At 32.5% G+C, this 10244-nt stretch overlaps 3 non-coding genes across 3 annotated transcripts; 2 read left to right on the forward strand and 1 right to left on the reverse strand.

Moving 5' to 3' along the window:
* Positions 1-5775: 5775 nt before the first annotated feature.
* On the forward strand, positions 5776-5863 carry TRNAS-GGA (transfer RNA serine (anticodon GGA)). The gene has a single exon. It is a non-coding gene; the product is annotated as a tRNA-Ser (tRNA).
* Positions 5864-6968: 1105 nt separating this feature from the next.
* TRNAT-UGU (transfer RNA threonine (anticodon UGU)) lies at positions 6969-7041 on the reverse strand. The gene has a single exon. It is a non-coding gene; the product is annotated as a tRNA-Thr (tRNA).
* A 1820-nt stretch (positions 7042-8861) lies between these two features.
* On the forward strand, positions 8862-8934 carry TRNAF-GAA (transfer RNA phenylalanine (anticodon GAA)). Its single transcript has one exon. It is a non-coding gene; the product is annotated as a tRNA-Phe (tRNA).
* Positions 8935-10244: the final 1310 nt, after the last annotated feature.

Genomic DNA, 10244 nt, shown 5'->3' on the forward strand with positions numbered 1-10244 from the left:
ATTTTTAAACCACGAAACACTCGGTTTCCATTTTGGTTGTAGGTGTAACCAACCTGCTATTAAAGATATAATAGAAAGTATTAATAGAAAAATAGCTCCAGTATAAAGATCCCCATTAGTACGTAAACCGATTGTATACCACCACTGATAAACACCAGAATAGGCTATATTAACAGGACCTAGAGCACCCCCTCGAGTAAAAGCTTCTACAGCTGGTTGACCAAAATGAGGATCCCAAATTGCATGAGCAATAGGTCTTACATGTAAAGGATCCTGTACCCATGTCTCAAAATTACCTTGCCAAGCTACATGAAAGAGATTCCCGGAAGTCCACAGAAAAATGATTGCTAATTGCCCGAAATGAGAAGCAAAAATATTCTGATAAAGACGTTCCTCAGTAATATCATCATGACTTTCGAAGTCATGTGCGGTAGCAATACCAAACCAAATACGACGAGTAGTGGGGTCTTGAGCTAAGCCTTGACTAAAGCTTGGAAATCTTAATGCCATAATGATTTTCAAATCCTCCTAGCTATTATCCTACTGCAATAATTCTTGCTAAGAAGAATGCCCATGTTGTGGCAATTCCACCTAGAAGGTAATGTGTTACTCCTACAGCACGTCCTTGTACAATGCTCAAGGCTCTGGGCTGAGTAGCAGGAGCAACTTTTAATTTATTATGAGCCCAAACAATGGATTCAATAAGTTCTTGCCAATAACCACGCCCGCTGAATAGAAACATTAAACTAAAAGCCCATACAAAATGTGCACCCAAGAAAAAAAGACCATATGCAGATAATGAAGAACCATAAGACTGAATTACCTGGGATGCCTGCGCCCATAAGAAATCACGAAGCCACCCATTAATGGTAATGGAACTCTGCGCAAAATTTCCTCCTGTGATATGAGTTACTATCCCTTGATCACTTATACTACCCCAAACATCTGACTGCATTTTCCAACTGAAATGGAATATAACTACGGAAATTGAATTGTACATCCAAAATAGTCCTAAGAAGACATGATCCCAAGCGGATACTTGGCATGTCCCCCCTCTTCCAGGTCCATCACAAGGGAAACGAAAACCTAGATTTGCTTTATCCGGTATCAATCGTGAACTACGAGCAAATAGAACACCCTTTAAGAGTATCAATACTGTTACATGAATTGTAAATGCATGAATATGATGGACCAAAAAATCCGCAGTTCCTAAAGGAATAGGTAACAAAGCAACTTTACCGCCCACTGCTACTAAATTTTCACCTCCCCAAGTCAAACTGGTACTTGTTGCTGCACCTGGGGCTGTTGTGCCAGGTGCTAAAGCGTGGGTATTTTGTATCCATTGAGCAAAGATCGGCTGTAATTGTATAGCAGTATCTGAAAACATATCTTGAGGGCGCCCTAATGCGCTCATGGTATCATTATGAATATACAAACCAAAACTGTGAAAACCTAAAAAGATACATACCCAGTTAAGATGTGATATGATTGAATCACGATGTCTAAGGACACGATCTAATAGATCGTTGTATCGAATAGTCGGATCATAATCTCTTACCATAAAAATCGCTGCATGCGCAGCAGCACCGACTATGAGAAATCCACCAATCCACATGTGATGTGTAAACAATGACAGTTGTGTACCATAGTCAGTAGCTAGGTATGGATAAGGAGGCATAGAATACATATGGTGAGCTACAACAATGGTCAAAGAGCCTAACATAGCTAGATTAATAGATAATTGAGCATGCCATGACGTTGTTAGAATCTCATATATACCTTTATGACCCTGGCCTGTAAATGGACCTTTATGTGCCTCTAAAATGTCTTTTATATTGTGACCAATACCCCAGTTGGTCCTATACATGTGACCCGCTATCAAGAAAAGAATTGCAATAGCTAAATGATGGTGTATAATATCGGTCAGCCATAAACCTCCAGTTACTGGATCTAATCCTCCACGAAAAGTAAGAAATTCTCCGTATTTTGACCAATTCAAGGTAAAAAATGGGGTTGCTCCCTCGGAAAAACTCGGATAAAGTTGAGCCAAAAGATCCCGATTTAGGATAAATTCATGAGGAAGTGGTATCTCTTTGGGATCTACTGCAGCATTTAGAAATTGGTTAATCGGTAAAGATACATGTATTTGATGTCCTGCCCAAGAAAGAGACCCCAACCCTAGGAGCCCTGTCAAATGGTGATTCAACATAGATTCTACATCTTGGAACCAAGCCAATTTTGGAGCAGCTTTGTGATAATGAAACCAACCAGCAAAAAGCATTAAGGCTGCAAAGACCAATGCACCAATTGCAGTACAATAGAGTTGTAATTCATTAGTTATTCCAGATGCTCTCCAAATCTGAAAAAAACCAGAGGTTATTTGTATTCCTCGGAACCCCCCCCCTACATCACCATTCAATATTTCTTGACCCACTATTGGCCAAACCACCTGAGCACTAGGCCTAATGTGAGTAGGATCACTTAACCATGCCTCATAATTGGAAAAACGAGCACCATGAAAATACATGCCACTCAGCCAAAGAAAGATGATAGAGAGTTGGCCAAAATGCGCACTAAAAACTTTTCGGGAAATCTCCTCTAAATCATTAGTATGGCTATCAAAATCATGAGCGTCAGCATGTAGGTTCCAGATCCAAGTAGTAGTATCTGGTCCCTTAGCTATTGTTCTTGAGAAATGACCAGGTTTTGCCCATTCCTCAAAAGAAGTTTTTATAGGATCCCTATCTACCAAAATTTTAACTTCTGGTTCCGGTGAACGAATAATCATTGAGTCCTCCTCTTTCCAGACAACACATACAAAGAGACCTGCCAACATAAAACAGAATTAGTGAACTTATTAGAGATGTTTCTATTGAGTTTTGTTCTCTCCTATCTCTCATGTATTGGATATCTTAGTAAATTTCATTTCTTTAGTTTTTCACTAGAACAATTATGATCTCGAAGTCAATTCGGGGCAAGTGTTCGAATCTATTATGACATAAGAGTGAGGCGCTCAACGGACCTATTTTAATCTTCTAAGACCTTTTTGGGAACTCTGAATGGAAGTTCAATAATTTTTCGTGCAGCCTAATCAAATGTATTCAGATTTTATTCTAATTCTATTCCTTAGATTTTATTTTTTTTTTTAGATAAAGTATAAGTATGTACTCTATTTCAAATTGAGCAGGCATTAGCATTCATTATTAGGCAATATACCTATATTTTATTTCTTTTTTTGAAGGTCTCTTTTCTTAATTTGATTGAATATTAGTTTAAATAACAGAAAAAAGGAGAAAATTATCTACTGTATCCACATCTCGTTTATTTCTATGAAATACTAGACAAAATCGAACAAAATTAGAAGGGATATATTTAAATTATGTGATTGGTCGTTCCTATAGAAATGATTTTTGAATTTGATAGGGACAAGAAACAAGAATTTATAACAATATATATTTATCTATCTATATCTTTATATAGATAGATAAATATATAAGAAAAAAAAGAAACAGAGTGTTCTTATTCAAAACGCCCTGTGATCTTCAACCAATTCTGTGCTGCAATATAATTACCGGGGGTGAGAGCTATAGCTTGTTTCCAATATTCAGCGGCTTGATTAAACCAAGACTCCGCAACTTCTGAGTCTCCCTGCCGAATGGCCTGTTCTCCTCGGTCGAAATAGGTGAGTCAATTCCTTTCCTTAGAACCGTACTTGAGAATTTCCTGACTCATACGGCTCAGTAGTCAATTCTTTTTTTGTTCTATTATCTTGAAGTTAACTAAAAGAAAAAAAGAAATTATTAATATGAGTTTCAAACTTTCATTTTTACTAATAAATAAAGAATTTCAAAGAATTTCATCTTTTTTTTTAGTTTTATCTTTTCTCCTACCTTCAGAAAAGGGAATCAAGCATTGGCATTAACGCCCTAATTCTAATTTTCTGAAAGGTAACTATCTCGATTTTATATATCATATACAAAAATATATGATAGATTCATTTCTATAGAATCTTGGTAAAAGTTTTTTCTTTCTTATCTTATAAGTTCTTATAAGTAAAGAGAAAATACTTTCTATCTTTGGGATTTGATACTACACCGCTGCTCAAAATACCAGGGGATCCTTTTTATTACATAAGTGGATTCCTGACTTCTTTATTTATCATGAGATAAGGAAGCAGTTTTTATTATATCGATTGAAAACCGTGTTAATTGATCCTTACGATGCTTCCTTTATCAATTAGATCTTTTATCCATAGAAAAAGAGGGTATCTAGACATATCGATTTCTTCATATTTTTACTTCTATGAAGTTTCTTTGCTACAGCTGATAAAAATCGTTGTTTTGAACGATATATATATGTAGAAAGCCTTTCTTATTTATAATTATTTATATTTCTATATTTCTTATATTAAAATTTGTGGATTTGCTTGTTCTTTTCTTTTTTCTTTCTATAGTGGAGATAGTCGCACGTAATGACAGATCACGGCCATATTATTAAAAGCTTGGGGTAAAAATGGGTTTCGTTCGAGCGCCCGAAAATAATATTCCAAAGCTTTAGTATGTTCTCCGTTACTTGTGTGAATAAGGCCTATGTTATAAAGTATATAACTTCGATCATAGGGATCAATTTCCAGTCGCATAGCCTCATAATAATTCTGTAAAGCTTCTGCATAATTTCCTTCAGATTGAGCTGACATCCGTTACGGTCGTCATTCGGTTCAAAGAATCTCCGCTCCAGAACTGTACGTGAGATTTTCATCTCATACGGCTCCCCCCTTATGTGTGTAATGAGAAAAATCCATCAAATCAAAAAATATTCCAGTATTCTCATTCTCAACTGAACAGAGCTAGTGTTTTTACAATAAATCTCTAGCCAACCTTCCTGTCAAAAATTATTTCTTAACATTAAGTATGTAGGTACTTGATAAAAAAAAATAAGAACTTCAACAATTTCTTTGTCCTCTACGCTGCTTAATTTCCTGGAATTAGTCACCTCAATAATCTTCGATGGTTCTATGGGTATCCAAAATATGAACGAGATGGATATTTATTGTCCCAACCATTCCTGTTAGTCCCAATCTCGATAAGCCATGGATATAGATAGATACAAAGTTTTCGTGTCCTTGATTCCCAAGCGTAGTGCTTCTTTCCCAATGTTGCCTATCAGTACTAGTAATTTGGGGTTGACCTAACCCCATAAGTATAGGTATAACCTTTCGCTTAATACTAGAAACCTAAAATTCAAGCATATAAGGCTTCATTAATCGAGGATACACGACAGAAGGAATTAATCCTTTTATTTACAAATTTCACCTTCAACACGCGTGGGGTTTTTCCATTCCATTTTTTTTTGACCGAAATCGGTCAAAAAAAATGGAATCAAATCACACCATCTCTGTAATAAGTGAATGCCCTTTTTTCTCCTGAAGTTGTCGGAATTATTCGTAATAAGATATTGGCTACAATTGAAAAGGTCTTATCTATAAAATTTTCATTTATCCGAGATCTAGGCATAGGTAGAAATCCATTCTATAATTTAATTAATCATGGTGTGAGAAATCAATCCCACAAATAAAGGAATTGTATAATTATAATACAGTGCGAAATAACGTAAAAATGAACTCATCAATCAAATTTGTTTATCCTAAGACCTTGTAGGAGGTTTTTTTTTAATTTTACTTTGTATTTTTATAGTTTGAATAGGTTTTATGCATTTATGAAAAATAGGATTGATTCACTATTCAACATTCAACCGGTTTCTGGGCATCATTATATAGGAGAGATGGCCGAGTGGTTCAAGGCGTAGCATTGGAACTGCTATGTAGGCTTTTTGTTTACCGGGGGTTCGAATCCCTCTCTTTCCGAATCTTTACCAAATTCATCAATATTACTCATCCCAATGCATACCATTATTTCATATTTCAAATTTGTTTGTTGATATGGACAACTTTATATTCCTCATTTTTCGGTAATACAAAAAATAGTGGATAACGGGTGGGCAAGGAATAAAAATTTTCGCATATCCATGTCTATGATATATGAATAGCAGAAAATCCTTGTAAAAAAAACTCTTGTTATTTTAGTTAAGTTTAAGTTTGACGAGAATAATATTCTACAACCAGTAATTCATTTATTTTCAAACCAACCCATTTATTATCTATTATTTGATTAATTAAACCTTTATATTGGAAAGGGTGAACAGTCAAATGATTTGGCAATTTCTCATGGGGGGCTGAATCAAAATAATTTTGAATAAGAGTTTTAGATTTTTGTTCATCCTTTGCTGTAATAATATCTTGAGGTTTACAACGATAACTTGGTATATCCACTATACGACCATTAACTAAAACATGTCTATGGTTTATAAATTGGCGGGCTTGAGGAATAGTCGCAGCCATACCCAATCGAAAAAGTATGTTATCCAAGCGCATTTCAAGTAGTTGTAATAAAACCTGACCAGTTGATCCTTTAGCTTTTCCGGAGATACGAACGTATTTAAGCAATTGTCGTTCTGTAAGACCATAATGAAAACGCAATTTTTGTTTTTCTTCTAAACGAATACGATATTGAGATTTTTTACTGAAGCGCAATTGATTTCGAAATTCGTTTTTGACTGTTGGCCTTTTACTAGTAAGTCCTGGTAAATATCCTAGACGACGTATTTTTTTGAAACGAGGTCCTCTGTAACGTGACATAAAAACTCCTTTTTTAAAATGAAAAATCTTATAAATCGAAATGAAAACTAAACGAAATGAAAAATATTATAGAATTCTAAATGAAGCGAAATCTACTAAAGTTTTATAGTACAAAGAAGAATTAGATGAATTTTATCAATATCCGAATTTATTGTATATAAAAGAATACAAAAAAGTAGGTTAATTTCTTGATTTCTTCCGCAGAGATCGAACTCTCCCAATTTTTTATTTCTAAAAAAGATATTATCAATTATGTAAAAAACAAATAGAGAAAAGCCGGTTATCGGATTCGAACCGATGACCATCGCATTACAAATGCGATGCTCTAACCTCTGAGCTAAACCGGCTAATGTAAACGAAATATACATATGCAGAAGAATTGAATGGGATCTTAGTTATCAATTTTTAGTTATTTATAACAAAATTCAAATTAATACAAACATCAAAAATAGAGAAAGAAAATATAGAAAATCAAACCCAATTTTTATTATTTCTATTATTTATTTTATCTGATAACATAAAGTGCAAGATAATAATTAATATTATATTAATATAATTTATTTAATATAATTTATTTCGATCTACTATTCTAGATATATATTATTAAATTGATTTCTTTCAAAAAGATTATTTATTAGTACTTAAAGTAAATTTGAATAAATATAAATTTTAGTAAATATTTATTAAGGAATTCCATATTTCTAAGTAAATGTCTAATTCTATATTATATTCAATTAAAAGAATGGTTTTTTTTAGCCACTAGATTCGTTTTAGTTATATAAATTGTATATGAATAAATGGATTGTTTATTTTCTTTTTTTTTTTAAGCAAAAACAAAAAAAAAAAAAGAATCGACCATTCGAGTATTCTAAATTGTATGAAAAAAGAAGATAAGTAGGTACATAGAAGATAAGTAGATATGTGGTCTATATCTGTGTATATTGAATTGGTTCTGATTCAAACAAATAAAGGTATCCAATATAGATGAAATAAAATCTATAAAATTGGAGAAAGGGGTTTTTAATATTTAATAAAATAATATGTATTTAATGAATTCAAAAGTTCCCGCATAATTCTCATAATAGAAATGAAAAAAAAAGCATTCTATTATAATCAGATTCAAATAAAAAAAAAGATGGGGATATGGCGAAATTGGTAGACGCTACGGACTTAATTGGATTGAGTTTTGGCTATGGAAACTTACCAAGTAATAATTTTCAAATTCAGAGAAACCCTGGAATTCACAATGGGCAATCCTGAGCCAAATCCTGTTTTCTGAAAACAAATAAAAATTCAGAAAGTGATAATAAAAAAGGGATAGGTGCAGAGACTCTATGGAAGCTGTTCTAACAAACGAAATTGACGACTTTTTTTTATTGCATTAGTAAAAAGAATCCTTTCACCAAAATTACAGGAATGGATCAAAGATAAACATTTAGAAACATATATATATACTGAAATACTCTTTCAATTTGTTACTTTTTATTTTATTATTGAAGATCTATTTGTGATAAAAATATTCACAAATGAAAAATGTGAATCAAATCAATTCGAAGTTGAAGAAAAGATGGAATATTTATTGATGAAATTATTCACTTCATCATAATCGGCTAAAAACCCTTGAAGAACTGATAAATCAGATGAGAATAAAGATAGAGTCCTATTCTACATGTCAATACCGACAACAATGAAATTGAAAGTAAGAGGAAAAATCCGTCGACTTAAGAAATCATGAGGGTTCAAGTCCCTCTATCCCCAAAAAATACTTTTTCATTTTCTAATTTTTTTCCTATATCCTCTCTATCTTGAAGTCCTTATTTATGTGTTTTATTCGATTTATTATTTCCCAACGAAATTGGAATTTTTATTTTCATCAATTTCCTATCTATCATAATTTTCTTATCTATCATAATGACAAGGGACGAGTTTTGGAATAGATATAAATATATATGTGAAACACATAGAATTTTTTTTAATCAGAAATGTATAAATTCAATATCTTATTTTTTAGCAAGGAATTTTCATATGCGTAATTAACGATTAACAATAAAAAATAATTATTACTGCGGAAACTCACTTACAAACTTTTTTTTTACTTAGTTGATATAGATTCATTAACATAGATTTTAAAAATCTTTTAAAATCAAAGTATTAAGCTTCAAGAATGGTCGGGATAGCTCAGTTGGTAGAGCAGAGGACTGAAAATCCTCGTGTCACCAGTTCAAATCTGGTTCCTGACACAAGATTCATTTGTATGAGTATCTATCCCCCATATTCATTTTAATGAATATGGGGATAGATACTCATACAAATTTGTGTTCTTCTAGATTCTGATTACATAACATATTTCTTTGATCTATTTAGGTATCTGTAGATATACTTTTCCTAGATGATTAAAGAATAGATGCAATTTTTTATTAGGTATATTCGCTTATCTATTAGTATCTATATATATATAGATATAGATATATAGATAATGAATTCTTTATCTATTTTTTTTCCTTTTTTTTCTGCGATACAAAAAAAGGTTTCTATTTCCATAATATTCGAGTGGTTTAATTAGTTGGTTAAAAGACCTAAAAGTCGAAGTTCTGGGGTGGAGTGAGAATATTAAGAATTCATCTGAGAAGGATTACCAAAATAGAATCGAGCCCTTTTCTTTGTGTTTTTTTTTTTCGTGGCCGTATAATTGATGGTGATGTGCACGTTATATAGTTTATTATAAAGATAAAGAATTAGTTTATTATAAAGATAAAGAATTTTTGCAGTTCATCCTATTTCTTTTATTGGCTTGGCTGATAAGAACTCAGTATTGTTTTTTGTTTTAGAATCTTAAGAAACTCCTATCCATCCTATTTTAAACCCTATAATTATCATTCTATTATTTCTGAATTTTGTGATTTCTCACATAATAATATCTGAATGCAACTTCCATTACTCTGCCTGATTTAATGTCAATCAATTATTTTGTCTGATCTATAACAGAATGTACTTATATTCTTTGACTGGGTTGCAGAAGTTTGGATTAGTTTATTATTTTATCATTTAGTGAGCATCTTGTATTTCATAAAAATTTGGAGCAATATAATCTTTACGCAAAGGCCATCCTAATCCAATTTTCGGGCATTAAAATACGTCTTAGACGCGGATGACTATCATAAGAGATTCCCAACATATCATAAGATTCCTTTTCTTGAAATCCGCACTTTTCCAAACCCAAAAAATCGAAGGAATTCTGGGATCTTTTCTTGATACAAATATTTTTATGCATACCTCTTCGGGTTGATTTATACCGATACTCTATTCTTGTAAAATGATATACACTAGCTAAGAGTCCTCCGGGTGCTACATCATAGGCACATTGAGAACGTAGATAATTGTAACCATATACATATAAAATGACAGCAATGGAATGCCAATCCTCGGGCTTTATTTGTAAAGTCTCTATTCCTAGGTAATCGAAACCCAAGGATCTATGAATTAGTCCATGTTTGACTAGCCAAGAAGACAAACGACCTTGCATTTTTTGCTTCTCCTAAATTTTTTTTAT

The sequence above is a fragment of the Vigna unguiculata genome, unplaced genomic scaffold, assembly GCF_037176805.1.
Source record: "Vigna unguiculata cultivar grain cowpea cultivar isolate G323 ecotype 2 unplaced genomic scaffold, ASM3717680v1 ptg000171l, whole genome shotgun sequence".
Classification (NCBI taxonomy): Eukaryota; Viridiplantae; Streptophyta; class Magnoliopsida; order Fabales; family Fabaceae; genus Vigna; species Vigna unguiculata.